At 42.6% G+C, this 17,506-nt stretch overlaps 1 long non-coding RNA gene across 1 annotated transcript in view; it reads right to left on the bottom strand.

Annotated features, from left to right (window-relative positions):
* Positions 1–6,417: 6,417 nt before the first annotated feature.
* LOC309663721 overlaps positions 6,418–17,506 on the bottom strand; it is a 37,630-nt gene continuing 26,541 nt past the window's right edge. Inside the window, exon 2 of the long non-coding RNA XR_014265426.1 lies at positions 6,418–7,374. This is a non-coding gene — a long non-coding RNA (uncharacterized lncRNA). The remainder of the gene's footprint in view (positions 7,375–17,506) is intronic.

The following is a 17,506-nucleotide window of genomic DNA, read 5'->3' on the forward strand; positions in this document are numbered from 1 at the left end:
ATATGCATGTTCCTATTACCATTTTCGTAATTGTTTTGTGTTTGTTTTTGTGGGTCTTTTTCTTCTCTCGTGTTTCCCACCTGGAGAATTTTCTTTAGCATTTGTTGTAAAGCTGGTTTGGTGGTGCTGAATTCTCTTAGCTTTTGCTTGTCTGAAAAGCTTTTGATTTCTCTGTCGAATCTGAATGAGATCCTTGCTGGGCAGAGTAATCTTGGTTGTAGGTTTTTCTCTTTCATCACTTTAAGTATATCCTGCCACTCCCTTCTGGCCTGCAGAGTTTCTGCTGAAAAATCACCTGATAACCTTATGGGGATTCCTTTATATGTTATTTTTTGTTTTTCCCTTGCTGCTTTTAATATATTTTTTAACTTAATTTTTGTTAGTTTGATTAATATGTGTCTTGGTGTGTTTTTCCTAGGGTTTATCCTGTATGGAACTCTCTGGGCTTCCTGGACTTGGGTGACTATTTCCTTTCCCATGTTAGGGAAGTTTTTCACTATAATCTCTTCAAATATTTTCTCAGACCCTTTCTTTTTCTCTTCTTCTTCTGGGAGCCCTATAATTACAATGTCGGTGCATTTAGTGTTGTCCCAGAGGTCTCTGAGATTGTGTGCAATTCTTCTCATTCTTTTTTCTTTATTTTGCTCCTTGGCAATTATTTCCAACATTTTGTCTTCCATCTCACTTATTCGTTCTTCTGCCTCAGTTATTCTGTTATTGATTCCTTCTAGTGTATTTTTCATTTCAGTTATTGTGTTGTTCATCTCTGTTTGTTTGTTCTTTAGTTCTTCTAGATCTTTGTTAAACATTTCTTGTATTTTCTCAATCCGTGCTCCATTCTATTTCCGAGATTCGGATCATCTTTACTATCATTACTCTGAATTCTTTTTCAGGTAGATTGCCTATTTCCTCTTCATTTATTTGGTCTTGTAGGATTTTACCTTGCTCCTTCATCTGTGACATATTTTTTACTCTTTTTTTTTTTTTTTTTGATGAGTGGGATTGCGTTCATCTCTTACTGGTTGTTTGGCCTTAGGCTTCCAACACTGGAGTTTGTAGGCTGCCAGGTAGAGCTGGGTCTTGGTGCCAAGATGAGGACCTCCAGGAGACCGCACGCTGATGAATATTCCCTGGGGTCTGAGGTTCTCTGTTAGTCCAGTGGTTCGGAGTTGGAGTTCCCACCACAGGAGCTTCGGCTGGACCCCCACCTTGTGAACCAAGATCCCACAAGCCACGTGGGGTGGCAAAAAGAAAAACAAAGGAGAACGATAACAAAGTAAAAAATAAAATTAGGAAACTAACAGTTACATTAGAAAGAATATAAAAATAAAAATATGGATAAAACAACAACCAGAAGGTAAAACAGAACCACAATAGTAAAGAGGAGGAGGAGAAGAAAAAAAAGGCGGAAAAGGCCTTGGCTGTGGAGGGCGGGGCCTAAGCAGAGGTGGGGCTTGGGTGGTGGGTGGGGCCTATGCTTAGGACCCACAGGGCTGGAAAAGGCCCTGGGGGCTGTGGGTTGGGGGACTTAGGCTCAACAGAACAGACATGGCCCAGGCGTGCCTCCTGCCTCTGGTCTCAGAGGGCAGGGGACCCCACCTGGGAGCCCAGCAGCTTTCCCAGGCTCGAGTGGGTGGGGCTAACGTCCTTCACTTCTCTCCCTCTCTTCCCATCCCGAGGGTCCCCTCCTGCCTGCCTTTCCTCTTCTCCCCCAGCCTCCCTCCTATGCCCCCAGAACCAACACGGCCCGGAGGGGCCCTCTGAGAGCATAGGACCCAGCCCAAGAGCTGGGCAGACTTCCCCGGCTGATCGGGCAGGGAAAGTGCTGGGCATGCTCCCCCCTGATCTGAGCCCCCGAGGGTCCCTCCAGGCATGGGAACCCCTCCCCCCTCTCAGCCACCCCTCAGGGATGCTGCTCCTGTCCAGCCTCCACTTCTCCTCCCCACTCAGTCCTGCCACATCCTACCGGTTCGCCTGGGGCTTCCTCCCATCTCCTTGGGTGTCGAGGTCCCTCACCAGCATCTGGCAGGTGCACTAGTTGTGGGGAGATGGGAACTCCACGTCTTCTGTGCTAAATAGTTTACTTGGATTATTTCACATAATTCCTTACAATGACCTGATAAAGTAGAACTATTAGTAATCCCCATTTTATGTATGAGGAAACCAAGGCACAGAGATTTAATAATTTCCCTAAGATCACACAAGGGTGAGTAGCAGAGCTAGAATTTGAGCTGCAGAGAGTCCAGCCCTCTTAAAGGACCCTTTTGTTCTTGGGATTGTTTTAGCCTCTTAGGATTTATTTCTCATATAGCAGCTGTGTTTGAGAGGAGGGGACATCAACTTTAACAAGTCCTGTAAAACAAGGGTGGGTTTCAGGGCAGAAGAAGCAAGTCCTATAAAACAAGGGTGGGTTTCAGGGCAGAAGAAGCAGGAATTGGCATCTGTCCTGGCTCTATAGGGTCCACATGGCCCCACAAGGGTGGCTGGGAGCCCACCCTCTGGGTGCCAAGAGGGCCACATGGAGAATCCCAGCTCTGGGTTCAGACAATTTCCATGCAACAAGCCCTTTCCAAAACCATGTCACCCAGAAAGCCTGCAGTGCTTTCTGATAGGCTATTATTATTGCTAATAATACTTTGTAACTGAGGAACTTTCTGAACTGGGTTGGTCTTCTTCTCCTCCTCCTCCCCCTCTTCCCCCCTCCTCTTGTTACTTCCCCCCATCCTCCCCCTCCTCCTGTTAAGGCAACTCTAAAACAAGAGAGCCCAAACAGAGCATCAGGGAGGCATAATGGAAAGGCCACCAGGTGGGGTCCGAATGATGAGGGCTTGCATGTCACTTCCTTCCTCCTGGATCTTGATTCCTCATCTAAAATGATGTGTTAGGCTAGACCAAGAGTCCCAGTCAGAATCTCTGGGGTGTGATCCTGAAATCACTTGTAGACACTCCATGGGTGAGAGGCAATGTTGAGAACCGCTTCCTGAGAGGAGTAAGGTCAGTGTCCTCCAAGTTTTCTGTTGCTGCTTCCAAACCAGAGCTCTCCTGTGTTCTTGTAAGGAGAGGCTGCGAGGCTCATGTATCTGCCTGTCCCTGTCTTTATTGTTCCATTCTGTCAGTCACCACCCACCACCTTCACTGATGATTTTGACAAGTGGCTCAGAGACTTCTTTCCACTGTCTTCTGATCATCCTGGTTACTTTCACTATAGCCAGTTCAACTTTCTAGCTTAGTTGCTTGGTGTTTTCACTTCCCCTCCATGACCACCACCTAGAACTGCATTGCCTCAGAGATCTTGAACAGCAGTAGTCTACTCTTGACCTACATTCCATGGTCCCCATTGTAACTGGTCTCTAGCTAGTACCCTTGTCTGCTTCATCCCTTTGTCTTTCTGCCGTGTCTCTGGCAGCATCCCATTCCATCCCATGATGCAGCTGTGTGCTTTCTTCCCTGCCCTAGGGCCGCCAGGCTTACTGGAAAAAATCACACAATAACACAGATGCATGCCATAACAGTGAGTGTTTTCTAACTCCAGCCAAGGACTTAACATTGCTAGCAGTACTTCCCTGTTCCCTCTCCCCTTCCTCACAACAGCTGTTTTGGACTTGTACCACAATCCTCAGGGTACCTGTCCCTCCCTTATGCCATCTCTATCATTTTTAGTAGACATTCTTTCTGCTCAGCTGGAGAAACCCTTAAATTCCTGCCCTGCCTTGAAGAGATTTTCTTCTCTTGTGAAGGTTGATGCATTTTTCAACCTGAATTTTGGATTCTACCTCCATGACAGAATAATTTATTGTGATGTTAATTTGTGCTTGCCCTGTGTTCCTCACCCATTTCCATGCCCACGACCCCCCATCTCAGGGATGGTTTGTGGCAAATGGAGTAACAGAGGTTGCTGGAATCCATGTTCTCTGTAAATACTCAAGTTTATGGAAAAGGGGGCAGGTAGAGAAGGGCTGGCCTGTAAAGGCAAGAAGAGAGGAGAATGATTTCTCATAGATCAGGAGGATCCTAAAGGTAGAAAGGAGAGAATTCCCCTGAGTGATGGGGACTCAGTGGTAGGGCCCTGGGGAATAGTGGGTTGTCTATGTGATAAATCTAAGGATGCCCACCCCCAGGCCTATGGGCTCACAGTCTCCCTCAAAGCAGATTGGGCCCTGCAGGCTTGAAGAGTGAGCATCTCTGCGCCCTGTGCTAACCAGTGTGGTGAACAACCAGAGTGGCTTCTAGATGTTTTGATGCTAGAAACCTTGCATGATTTGGGGAGGGAAGAGGACCCCATTATTGACTGGGATTGAATTTTCCACCAAAGAGTTAATTTGCTTTAGAAGGAACTGTGATCTGAAATGGTTTGCAAAGTTTATGCTTCCAACTCCCCCCCAAGAAACTTCAGGGTCTCACCTCTTCAATTATCACCTCAATCCCCTCTCTCATACCTCTGCCCACCTCCTCTGCTGGTTCCTTCCCCTCAGCATGTAAACACATTGAAACCTCCCACATCTTGAAAAGATACCCTTCTCTGGGTCCCATGCCTTCCCTAATTATCCTTCCATCTCTCTCTTCCTTTTCACAGGCTTCTTCCTGAAAGGACATCTACTTGGGTCATATCCGTTTCATCTTTTCAACGTCACCAACACTTGCTTCTTACCCAGTGCTCACCAAGGGTTAAGGTCACCAAGGGTGTCATTTCACTTATCTCCTCTGAAGTAGGACGTTTCCTTCTGGAACCTTTGTTTCTTTGCCATTGGGGAAACACTTCATTCTCTTTACTCTCTCCCTTTGGCATTCTTAGAATCAATGGCGCTTTCATTCCTATCTGTCTCTCAGTGTTGACCATCACAGTGTCTCTTCCCTGACCCTCTCCTCTTGTCTCCCTCACTCTAAATATGCTCCAAGGAAAGTGACCAGATCTGCTTCCATGGCTTCAATAACCATGTCCTTGTAGATATGTTGAAAATCTTTATCTTAAATCCAGATCTTCTGAGCTCCAGATATAAAATTCAACTGCCCCCTGGACTCCACTTGGCTCCTGAAATTCAGCGTGTCCCAAGCAGAATTCATCATTTCCCTCCCATCCGTGACCTGCTTCTTCTCCGAAATTCTGCATATCCAGGAGTGACCTACCTACTTATTATCCAGACCCCAAACTTGGGATTCACTCTTGACTTCTCCCTTCATCTCATGTTCCAGCTCCCTACATAACCAAATACTGTCCATTTTACTTTCTAAACATTTTTTTCCCCCCTTCTCTTCCATTCTTAGCAGTTCAGAGGCCAGGTCCTAATCTCTGCCTCCTTCCCCATCCACACTTGCACTTTTTTTCTTATTTTTTTAAAATTTATTTTTGGCTGCGTTGGGTCTTCGTTGCAGTGCACAGGCTTCTCACTGTGGTGGCTTCTCTTGTTGTGGAGCACAGGCTCTAGGTGCGTGGACTTCAGTAGTTGTGGCTAACAGGTGTAGTTGCTCCATGGCATGTGAGATCTTCCCAGACCTGGGCTTGAACCCATGTCCCCTGCATTGGCAGGCAGATTCTTAACCAGTGTGCCACCAGGGAAGTCCCCACACTTGAATTTTTACAAGTCTCCTAACTGCCCTCTGGCTTCTCATCTTGTCCTCTTCCATTCGTTCTCTGATAGTTATCAGCCTTTTTAAAACCTTCCATTATTCCTCATGTCACAGAGTATGAGCGTTATCAGTGAGCATACTTTGGTTAGAAATAACAATATGTAACCAGGAGTGGCTTAAGCCCTAAGGGCATAAGAGGGCTGCCCCTAGGTTCATCAGAATCACTTTTTTTTTTTTAGATTCCATATATATATGTGTTAGCATACAGCATTTGTTTTTCTCTTTCTGACTTACTTCACTCTGTATGACAGACTCTTGTAGTAGGTCCATCCACCTCACTACAAATAACTCAATTTCGTTTCTTTTTATGGCTGAGTAATATTCCATTGTATATATGTGCCACCTCTTCTTTATCCATACATCTGTCGATAGACACTTAAGTTGCTTCCATGTCCTGGCTATTGTACATAGAGCTGCAATGAACATTGCGGTACATGACTCTTTTTGAATTATAGTTTTCTCTGGGTATATCCTGAGTAGTGGGATTGCTGGGTCATATGATAGTTCTATTTTTAGTTTTTTAAGGAACCTCCATACTGTTCTCCATAGTGATTGTATCAATTTACATTGCCACCAACAGCACAAGAGGGTTGCCTTTTCTCCACACCCTCTCCAGCATTTATTGTTTGTAGATTTTTTGATGATGGCCATTCTGACTGGTGTGAGGTGATACCTCACTGTAGTTTTGATTTGCATTTCTCTAATGATTAGTGATGTTGAGAATCCTTTGATGTGTTTGTTGGCAATCTGTATATCTTCTTTGGAGAAATGTCTGTTTAGGTCTTCTGCCCATTTTTGGATTAGGTTGTTTGTTTTTTTGGTATTGAGCTGCAGGAGCTGCTTGTAAATTTTGGAGATTAATCCTTTATCAGTTGCTTCATTTGCAAATATTTTCTCCCATTCTGAGGGTTGTCTTTTCCATCTTGTTTATGTTTTCCTTTGCTGTGCAAAAGCTTTTAAGTTTCATTAGGTCCCATTTGTTTATTTTTGTTTTTATTTCCATTTCTCTAGGAGGTGGGTCAAAAAGGATCTTGCTGTGATTTATGTCATAGAGTGTTCTGCCTATGTTTTCCTCTAAGAGTTTGATAGTGTCTGGCCTTACATTTAGGTCTTCAATCCATTTTGAGTTTATTTTTGTGTATGGTGTTAAGGAGTGTTCTAATGTCATTCTTTTACATGTAGCTGCCCAGTTTTCCCAGCACCACTTATTGAAGAGGCTGTCTTTTCTCCATTGTATGTTCTTGCCTCCTTTATCAAAAATAAGGTGACCATATGTGCGTGGGTTTATCTCTGGGCTTTCTATCCTGTTCCATTGATCTATGTTTCTGTTTTTGTGCTAGTACCATACTGTCTTGATTACTGTAGCTTTGTAGCATAGTCTGAAGTCAGGGAGCCTCATTCCTCCAGCTCCATTTTTCTTTCTCAAGATTGCTTTGTCTATTCAGGGTCTTCTGTGTTTCCATACAAATTGAGAAATTTTTTGTTCTAGTTCCATAAAAAATGCCATTGGTAATTTGATAGGGATTGCATTGAATCTGTAGATTGCTTTGGGTAGTAGAGTCATTTTCACAATGTTGATTCTTCCAATCCAAGAACATGGTATATCTCTCCATCTATTTGTATCATCTTTAATTTCTTTCCTCAGTGTATTATAGTTTTCTGCATACAGATCTTTTGTCTCCTTAGGTAGGTTTATTCCTAGGTATTTTATTCTTTTTGTTGCAGTGGTCAATGGGAGTGTTTCCTTAACTTCTCTTTCAGATTTTTCATCATTAGTGTATAGGAATGCAAGAGATTTCTGTGCATTAATTTTGTATCCTGCAACTTTACCAAATTCATTGCTTAGCTCTAGTAGTTTTCTGGTAGCATCTTTAGGATTCTCTATGTATACTATCATGCCATCTGCAAACAGTGACAGCTTTACTTCTTTTCTGATTTGGATTCCTTTTATTTCTTTTTCTTCTCTGATGGCTGTGGCTAAAAATTCCAAAACTATATTGAATAATAGTGGTGAGAGTGGACAGCTTTGTCTTGTTCCTGATCTTAAAGGAAACGGTTTCAGTTGTTCACCATTGAGAAAGATGTTGGCTGTGGGTTTGTCATATATGGCCTTTATTATGTTGAGGTAAGTTCCCTCTGTGCCTACTTTCTGTAGGGTTTTTATCATAAATGGGTGTTGAATTTTGTCAAAAGCTTTTTCTGCATCTATTGAGATGATCATATGGTTTTTCTCCTTCAATTTGTTAATATGGTGTATCACATTGATTGATTTGCATATATTGAAGAATCCTTGCATTCCTGGGATAAACCCCACTTGATCATGGTGTCTGATCCATTTAATGTGCTGCTGGATTCTGTTTGCTAGTATTTTGTTGAGGATTTTTGCATCTATGTTCATCAGAGATATTGGCCTGTAGTTTTCTTTCTTTGTGACATCTTTGTCTGGTTTTGGTATCAGGGTGATGGTGGTCTCGTAGAATGAGTGTGGGAGTGTTCCTCCCTCTGGTATATTTTGGAAGAGTTTGAGACGGATAGGTGATAGCTCTTCTCTAAATGTTTGATAGAATTCGCCTGTGAAGCCATCTGTTCCTAGACTTTTGTTTGTTAGAAGATTTTTAATCACAGTCTCAATTTCAGTGCTTGTGATTGGTCTGTTTATATTTTCTATTTCTTCCTGGTTCAGTCTCAGAAGGTTGTGCTTTTCTAAGAATTTGTCCATTTTTTTGTGGTTGTCCAATTTATTGACATATAGTTGCTTGTAATAATCTCTCATGATCCTTGGTATTTCTGCAGTGGCAGTTGCTACTTCTCCTTTTTCATTTCTAATTCTATTAATTTGAGTCTTCTCCTTTTTTTTCTTGATGAGTCTTGCTAATGGTTTATCAATTTTGTTTATCTTGTCAAAGCTTCTCAAAGAAGCTTTTAGTTTTATTGATCTTTGCTATTGTTTCCTTCATTTCTATTTCATTTGTTTCTGATCTGATCTTTATGATTTCTTTCCTTCTGCTAACTTTGTTTTTTTTTTGTTCTTCTTTCTCTAATTGCTTTAGGTGTAAGGCTAGGTTGTTTATTTGTGATGTTTCTTGTTTCTTGAGGTAGGATTATATTGCTATAAACTTTCCTCTAAGAAGTGCTTTTGCTGCTTCCCAAAGGTTTTGTGTCGTCGTGTTTTCACTGTCATTTGTTTGTAGGTATTTTTTGATTTCCTCTGATTTATTCAGTGATCTCTTGGTTATTTAGTAATGTATTGTTTAGCCTCCATGTGTTTGTATTTTTTTACAGATTTTTTCTTGTAATTGATATCTAGTCTCATAGTGTTGTGGTCGGAAAAGATATTGATATGATTTCAATTTTCTTAAATTTACCAAGGCTTTATTTGTGACCCAAGATATGATCTATCCTGGAGAATGTTCCATGAGCACTTGGGAAGAAAGTGTATTCTGTTGTTTTTGGATGGAATGTCCTAAAAATATCAGATAAGTCCATCTTGTTTAATGTATCATTTAAAGCTTGTGTTTCCTTATTTATATTCATTTTGGTTGATATGTCCATTGGTGAAAGTGGGGTGTTAAAATCCCCTACTATGACTGTGTTACTGTCGATTTCCCCTTTTATGGCTGTCAGCATTTGCCTTATGTATTGAGATGCTCCTATGTTGGGTGCATAAATATTTACAATTGTTATAGCTTCTTCTTAGATTGATCCCTTGATCATTATGTAGTGTCCTTCTTTGTCTCTTGTAATAGTCTTTATTTTAAAGTCTATTTTGTCTGATATGAGAATTGCTACTCCAGCTTTCTTTTGATTTCCATTTGCATGGAACATCTTTTTCTATCCCCTCACTTTCAGTCTTATGTGTCCCTAGGCCTGAAATGGGTCTCTTGTAGACAGCATATATATGGGTCTTGTTTTTGTATCCATTCAGCCAGTCTATGTCTTTTGGTTGGGGCATTTAATCCATTTACATTCAAGGTTGTTATTGATATGCATGTTCCTATTACCATATTCCTAATTGTTTTGGGTTTGTTTCTGTGGGTCTTTTTCTTCTCGTGTTTCCCACCTGGAGAATTTTCTTTAGCATTTGTTGTAAAGCTGGTTTGGTGGTGATTAATTCTCTTAGTGTTTGCTTGTCTGTAAAGCTTTTGATTTCTCCATCAAATCTGAATGGGATCCTTGCTGGGCAGAGTAATCTTGGTTGTAGGTTTTTCCCTTTCATCACTTCAAATATGTCCTGCCACTGCCTTCTGGCTTGCAGTGTTTCTGCTGAAAGTTCAGCTGTTAACCTTCTGGGGATTCCCTTGTATGTTATTTGTTGTTTTTCCCTTGCTGCTTCTAATATTTTTTCTTTGTATTTAATTTTTGATAGTTTGATTAATATGTGTCTTGGCGTGTTTCTCCTTGGATTTATCCTGTGTGGGACTCTCTGCGCTTCTTGGATTTGATTGACTATTTCCTTTCCCATATTAGGGAAGTTTTCAACTATAATCTCTTCAAATATTTTTTCAGTCCCTTTCTTTTTCTCTTCTCCTTCTGGGACCCCTATAATTTGAATGTTGGTGTGTTTAATGTTGTCCCAGAGGTCTCTCAGACTGTCCTCAATTCTTTTCATTCTTTTTTCTTTATTCTGCTCTGTGGTAGTTATTTCCACTATTTTTTCTTCCAGGTCACTTATCCGTTCTTCTGCCTCAGTTATTCTGCTATTGATCCCTTCTAGAGAATTTTTAATTTCATTGATTGTGTTGTTCATCATTGTTTGTTTCCTCTTTAGTTCTTCTAGGTCCTTGTTAAACGTTTCTTGTATTTTCTCCCTTCTATTTCCAAGATTTTGGATCATCTTTACTATCATTACTCTGATTTCTTTTTCAGGTAGACTGCCTATTTCCTCTTCATTTGTTTGGTCTGGTGGGTTTTTACCTTGCTCCTTCATCAGTTGTGTGTTCCTCTGTCTTCTCATTTTGCTTAACTTACTGTGTTTGGGGTCTCCTTTTTGCAGGCTGCAGGTTTGTAGTTCACGTTGTTTTTGGTGTCTGCCCCCAGTGGTTAAGGTTGTTTCAGTGGGTTGTGCAGGCTTCCTCATGGAGGGGACTGGTGCCTGTGTTCTGGTGGATTAGGCTGGATCTCGTCTTGCTGGTGGGCAGGACCATGTCCGGTGGTGTGTTTTGGAGTGTCTGTGACCTTATTATGATTTTAGGCAGCCTCTCTGCTATTGGGTTGGGTTGTGTTCCTGTCTTGCTAGTTGTTTGGCATAGGTTGTCCAGCACTGTAGCTTGCTGGTCATTGAGCAGAACTGGGTCTTAACGCTCAGATGGAGATCCCTGGGAGAGCTTTCACCATTTGATATTACGTGGAGCTGGGAGGTCTCTGGTGGACCAGTGTCCTGAACTTGGCTCTCCCACCTCAGAGACACAGGCCTGACACCCAGACAGAACACCAAGACCCTGTCAGCCACATGGCTCAGAAGGAAAAGGAGAAAAAAAGAAAGAAAGAAAGAAAAAATAAAATAAAATAAAATAAAGTTATTAAAATAAAAAATTTTTAAAAACATTAAAAGTAAAAAAAATTAAGGAGTAATTAAAAAAAAGGAAGAAAGAAAAGAAGAGAGCAACCAAACCAAAAAACAAATCCACCATGATAACAAGCGCTAAAAACTGTACTAAAAAACCCAAAAAAACAAAAAACAAAACGGACAGACAGAACCCTAAGACCAACGGTAAAAGCAAAGTTATAGAGACAAAATCACACAAAGAAGCATACACATAACACTCACAAAAAGAGAAAAAAAATCTATATATAAAAAAAAAGGAAGAGAGCAACCAAATCAAGAAACGAATCTACCAATGATAATGAAGTCTAAATACTAAACTACAATAAACATAAAACCAGAAATAAATTGATGCAGAAAGCAAACCCCACATCTACAGTTGCTCCCAAAGTTCACTGCCTCATTTTTGAGATGATTCATTGTCTATTCAGGTATTCCAGAGATGCAGGGTACATCAAGTTGATTGTGGAGATTTAATCCGCTTCTCCTGAGGCTGCTGGGAGAGATTTCCTTTTCTCTTCTTTGTTCGCACAGCTCCTGGGGTTCAGCTTTGGATTTGGCCGTGCCTCTGCATGTAGGTCGCCTGCGGGCATCTGTTCTTTGCTCAGATAGGACAGGGTTAAAGTAGCAGCTGCTTCGGGGGCTCTGGCACACTCAGGCCAGCGGGGAGGGAGGGGTATGGAATGTGTGGTGAGCCTGCAGTGGCAGAGGCCGGCATGACGTTGCACCAGCCTGAGGCGCGCTGTGTGTTCTCTGGGGGAAGTTGTCCCTGGATCATGGGAACCTGGCAGAGGCGGGCTGCACAGGCTCCTGGGAGGGGAGGTGTGAATAGTGGCCTGTGCTTGCACGCAGGCTTCTTGGTGGCTGCAGCAGCAGCCTTAGCATTTCATGCCTGTCTCTGGTGTCCGCGCTGATAGCCGCGGCTCGTGCCTGTCTCTGGAGCTCGTTTAGGCGGTACTCTGAATTCCCTCTCCTTGCGCACCCCGAAACAATGGTCTCTTGACTCTTAGGCAGGTCTGGACTTTTTCCTGGACTCCCTCCCAGCTAGCTGTGGCGCACTAGCCCCCTTCAGGCTGTGTTCACGCAGCCAACCCCAGTCCTCTCCCTGGGATCCGACCGAAGCCCGAGCCTCAGCTCCCAGCCCCCGCCCATCCCGGCAGGTGAGCAGACAAGCCTCTCAGGCTGGTGAGTGCTGGTCGGCACTGATCCTCTGTGCGGGGATCTCTCTGCTTTGCCCTCCACACCCCTGTTGCTGTGCTCTCCTCCGTGGCTCCAAAGCTTCCCCCCAACCACCCCCTGTCTCCACCCTTGAAGGGCCTTCATAGTGTGTGGAAACTTTTCCTCCTTCACAGCTCCCTCCCAGAGGTGCAGCTTTCATCCCTATTCTTTTGTCTCTGTTATTTCTTTTTTCTTTTGCCCTACCCAGGTACATGGGGAGTTTCTTGCCTTTTGGGAGGTCTGAGGTCTTCTGCCAGCATTCACTAGGTGTTCTGTAGGAGTTGTTCCACATGTAGATGTATTTCTGATGTATTTGTGGGGAGGAAGCTGATCTCTACGTCTTACTCCTCCACCATCTTGAAGATCTCCCCAAGAGCTGTTTTTAATTCAGGGTCTTCTGTTGTTCTATATAAATTTTAAGATTATTTGCTCTAATTCTGTGAAAAATGTCAGGGGTATTTTTATAGGGATTGCATTAAATTTGTAAATTGCTTTGGGTCGTATGGCCATTGTAACAATAGGAATTCTTCCAATCCAAGAGCATGGGATATCTTTCCATTTCTTTGAATCATATTAAATTTCCTTCATCAGAGTTTTATAGTTTTTAGAGTATAGATCTTTCACCTCCCAGGAATTTTGTTTTGATGTGATTTTAAACAGGATTTTTTTTTACTTTCTCCTTCTGATATTTCATTATTAGTATATATAAATGCATGGATTAACAGACACAGGCCACTACGTACATATAATAGATAAGCAACAAGGATATGCTGTAGAGCCTGGAGAATTATACCCATTATCTTGTAAAAACCTATAATAGAGTATATTCTGCAAAAATACTGAATCACTGTGCTATGTACTTGAAACTAACACAGTCTTGTAAATCAACTGTACTTCAATTAAAAGAAAGAGCAGTTGTCACAGCTTTCAACTCCTAGAGCCCTTGAGCATGTTCTCTGTCACCTCCCTGCCTCTGCCTTCATAGATCTATCACTTGGAATCTAACTCCCCGTATGTACACAGCACTGCCTTCACTGGCTACCTCCTAGCCCCTTACAAACCTCGGCTCAGATATCACCCCTCCCCCCTGCCCACTGGATTATATGTCTAGCGTGTGTTCTGAATTACATCATTTATCCTACTCTAATTCCAAATTTCCATTCCTCATAGCAATCTTCAACCCCCTTGAAAGCCGGGACTGAGGCTTTTCCCCCTGTTATAGCTACAGTCCATTTTCTTTGAAGGGGCTGAAATATTTTTAATAATTCCATTTGTGGATTTGAATATAAAGCCACTTCCTCTTTGTGGTTTTTCCCCATGGTTTGGTTAGCTGCCCATAGCCAGTAGAGGGCACTCTGGCCTTTGACTAGAGTGCCCTTTGGTGGTAGTTTGATTCCTTCAGCATTAAACTTGCTTTTATTTTCATTTTCCCCCAAAGAGGTGCTGATTTGAAGTTTCTTAATCAAGAGGCTGAAATCATACATTAGATATTTAAAGTTATATCTTGTTTGTATAATGCATCCAAAGAATATATTGGAGTCGTGTAGAGCGATGGCACACCTTCACTTAATCGTCTGAGGTTTATTGCTGAATCCACACAGGCTCAAAAATTCCCCTCCTTAGGCAGAGTGGGTGCAGCTGCTGAGTTCTTGACAGTAGCTGAAGGGGTCTGAAGAGCATAATGTGGTGTCATGCAAACGTACTAACCTTTCAGGGCTCCAAAGCCTGCTCCACCCCTCACTTAGGCGGGGTTGGCCTAGGGTGGTTTTGATGAGTTGTGATAGTAAAAGTGAATATTATTTGAGGAATGGAGGGGGAATGAGTCTGGTTTAGGAAGTGAGGGTAATGGGTTGTTCATTCATCCAGTCAGTCTTTCACATGTTTAATAAATATTTGAGAACCTACCATGTACCCAGTGCTATTCTCATCACTGGACTACAGCAATAAATAAAACATATTAAGTCCCTGACCTCATGGAGCTTATGTTCCAGGGAGGGATATAAAATTAAATTTAAAAAAATATAATAAAATACAAGGAAAAATCCCATGGGGGGAAAAAAATACAGCATGCTGAAGGGTTAGAGAAACAAAGAGGGTGCAGTTTTAGGTGTGTGCCATAGAGGGGAGAACATTCCAGACAGAGAGTTCAGCAAGTGCAGAGACCCCAAAGCAGAGAGTGCCTGGTGAGCTGAAGGGATGGAAAGAGGCCAGAAGAGCTGGAGCAGGGCTGTGTGGGGAAGGTGGTGGGAGATGAGGTAGGGGAGATATCAGGGGTGGGGCAGGGAGAGCTGGGGGGCCTGGTTAGGACTGGGATTTTCTTCACAGTGTGATGAGAAACCATGGGACGGATGGTCAATAGTGGAAGCGCGGAGAACAGCCTGGGGGTTAATGCAGAGTCCAGGCAAGAGGTGCTGGTGGCCGGAACACAGTGGCAGTGGCAGAGGTGGTATGTAGTGGTCAAATTAGGCTGTATTTGAAAGACTTTAAAGACAGAGTTCCTGAGATTTGCGATGGATTGATTATATGAAACGTATATAAGAGAGAGAGTGGCCAAGTCCAGGGTCTCGTTTTCCCCTTTCTTTTCTTTCTTTTTTTAAAAAATAAATTTATTTATTTTATTTATTTATTTTTGGCTGCATTGGGTCTTCGTTGCTGCACACGGGCTTTCTCTAGTTGCGGCGAGGGGGAGCTACTCTTCCTTGTGGAGCACAGGCTCTAGGCGCACGAGCTTCAGTAGTTGTGGCACACGGACTCAGTAGTTGTGGCTCGCGGGCTCTAGAGCGTAGGCTCAGTAGTTGTGGCACACAGACTTAGTTGCTCTGCAGCATGTGGGATCTTCCCAGATCAGGGCTCAAACCTGTGTCGCAGGCAGATTCTTAACCACTGTGCCACCAGGGAAGCCCCTCCCCTTTCTTTTCTTAGGATGCATTTAAACTGAAGCCAAAGTAGTCATCATCCATCTTAAGCTCTTGTATCCCTAACACCAAACCTAGCACTGAACAGCTGTTGTTTATGCTGCCGTTAACAGTGAAGATTTCTTTTTTTTTTTTCTTTATTTATTTTGGCTGCGCCGGGTCTTAATTGCAGCAGGAGGGATCTTTAGTTGTAGCATGCAAACTCTTAGTTGCGACATGCATGCGGGATCTAGTTCCCCGACCAGGGGATCAAACCTGGGCCCCCTGCACTGGGAGCTCAGAGTCTTACCCACTGGACCACCAGGGAAGTCCCAACAGTGAGGATTTCTGATTTCAAATAACAGGACTTCAGCATAGGGGCTTCCTTCATTGTTCTATGATTGACAGCAGTCTGTTCATCAGGTTTGGATGATCTGCGAGGTGTAACGTGAGCACCAAAGGTTTTTCCCTTTGTGGCCTCTGTTTCCCCCAATCCTCTTTCTGCTCTTTTATCTAGAATGAAGCATTTCATTTTGTTAGCTGAAGAAAGCCACCTTTAAAATTTTTATCCCTATACCCCCAAGAAAGAACATTTTATATCCCTTCTGAAATAAGTGCAATGAAACCTCAGTGTGGTATTTGTCATTATTTCGAGTCAGGTTGGCGAGAATCTCCGTGATCAGGGCAGATTTTAATTCTTCTGGGTTCTGTGCCTGTAATTCAGAGAGCTGCCACCAAGTGGCGTGAAGTGTAACGGGCTAGGCCTCTCTGGGTACAGGTAGGAATGGAGAGCAAACTCCAGGCTTTTTTTTTCCTCAAGAACTTGCAGTTTATAGAGATGAACCTCATTTAAAAGTATACCCAATAACTTGGAAAGAATAATAGCACAATAATTCATAATGAAAAAGCCTGTCTTTTAAATGTTTCCCATATCTCACCTTCTCTGCAGCTCACTGCCTGTTTTAGGTCCCCTCCTCATCATGTCTCCCCCATTCCCACATCACCAACCTCCTAATTGCATTCCCTGCCCCTCATCAACCCTACCCAGTCTTTTATTTTTTACCCCCAAAATGATGTCTCTAAATCACAAGTTTGATCTCATCACTCTCCCCCTCAACACTTTGCCTCCCATTGTCTACAGAATAAATCCCGAACTTCAAGCCCTTCATAATCTGGCCCAGTTGACCTTCACATCTGCATCTTCTCCCACCCCATCTTTTCAACCCTATGGTCTCTTGGTACTGGCCACACTCGTGTTCCTTTAGTAAGATGTACATTCAAGCCTTTGCTTTTCTCCATGCTGTTCCTTCTGCCTGGAATGCTCTTTCCTTTTTCCCTGGAAACTTCATACTGATTCTCCAAGCCTCTGCTCAAAGCACCTTCTCTGTAAGATCTTACACAGCGTACTCATGACAGGCTCTCCTGGTGCTGCCGTAGCAGTTTTTACAACCCCCTATGCCTCTATTCTAGTGCAGAGGCTAATCACCAAAGCTGCTTTTTGTTGGTGTCTTTCTATGTGCCAGGGACTCCTTAAGGTCCTTTGTCTTAACAATAACGTGGATATGTCTCCCATGCAAGATGTCTTGAAGATCAAGGTTTGCTTACATTCTGTAACTTTTCAGAGTTTACTAATATACCAGAGGCACAGCAAATGCTTATAAATTTCCCATCGATTAAAGACCCAAAGATTTTGGTTTTGATCTTGTGGGTTCTCAAGCACCACCTGGTGATTGTAAGAATTCCTGTAAGATTTTTTAAGAGTTCCCATAAGAATTCTGACAAGACTGAAATATGCCCCTTTTCACTGGGATGAGGTTTGGGGAATGCCTCACTTTATAAACCATGGGCTATAAACCACAGAGGGAAAACCCGGTCACCCCTCTCTTATTAAGAGCATTTCCAACTTTCTGACAATCATTGTAGATTTAACATGTTTTGGATAATAAGATGAAATGTAATCAGGTTACCCAAAGTGTTGTGAGGTTCTAGTCACATGTGCGCTAAATAAATAACTCAGTTATTGTCTTCCCTTCCCCTCCTCCCTTGTGTAATTTAAAATGTTTTAGGAGTTCTAGTACAAAAATAGAGAGCAAGTGAAAATTTTTCCCTTCACTCTGAAAAGTTTCAAGGGTTACTAAGAGTTTCTCTACAGTTTGTTGGAATGTAAGAACATCACAGATACAGGGAATTGTATGGATTCACTTTCTTCTCATGCTGTTTTGGACCA

This window comes from Balaenoptera physalus (assembly GCF_965194825.1).
Source record: "Balaenoptera physalus genome assembly, chromosome: 7".
Classification (NCBI taxonomy): domain Eukaryota; kingdom Metazoa; phylum Chordata; class Mammalia; order Artiodactyla; family Balaenopteridae; genus Balaenoptera; species Balaenoptera physalus.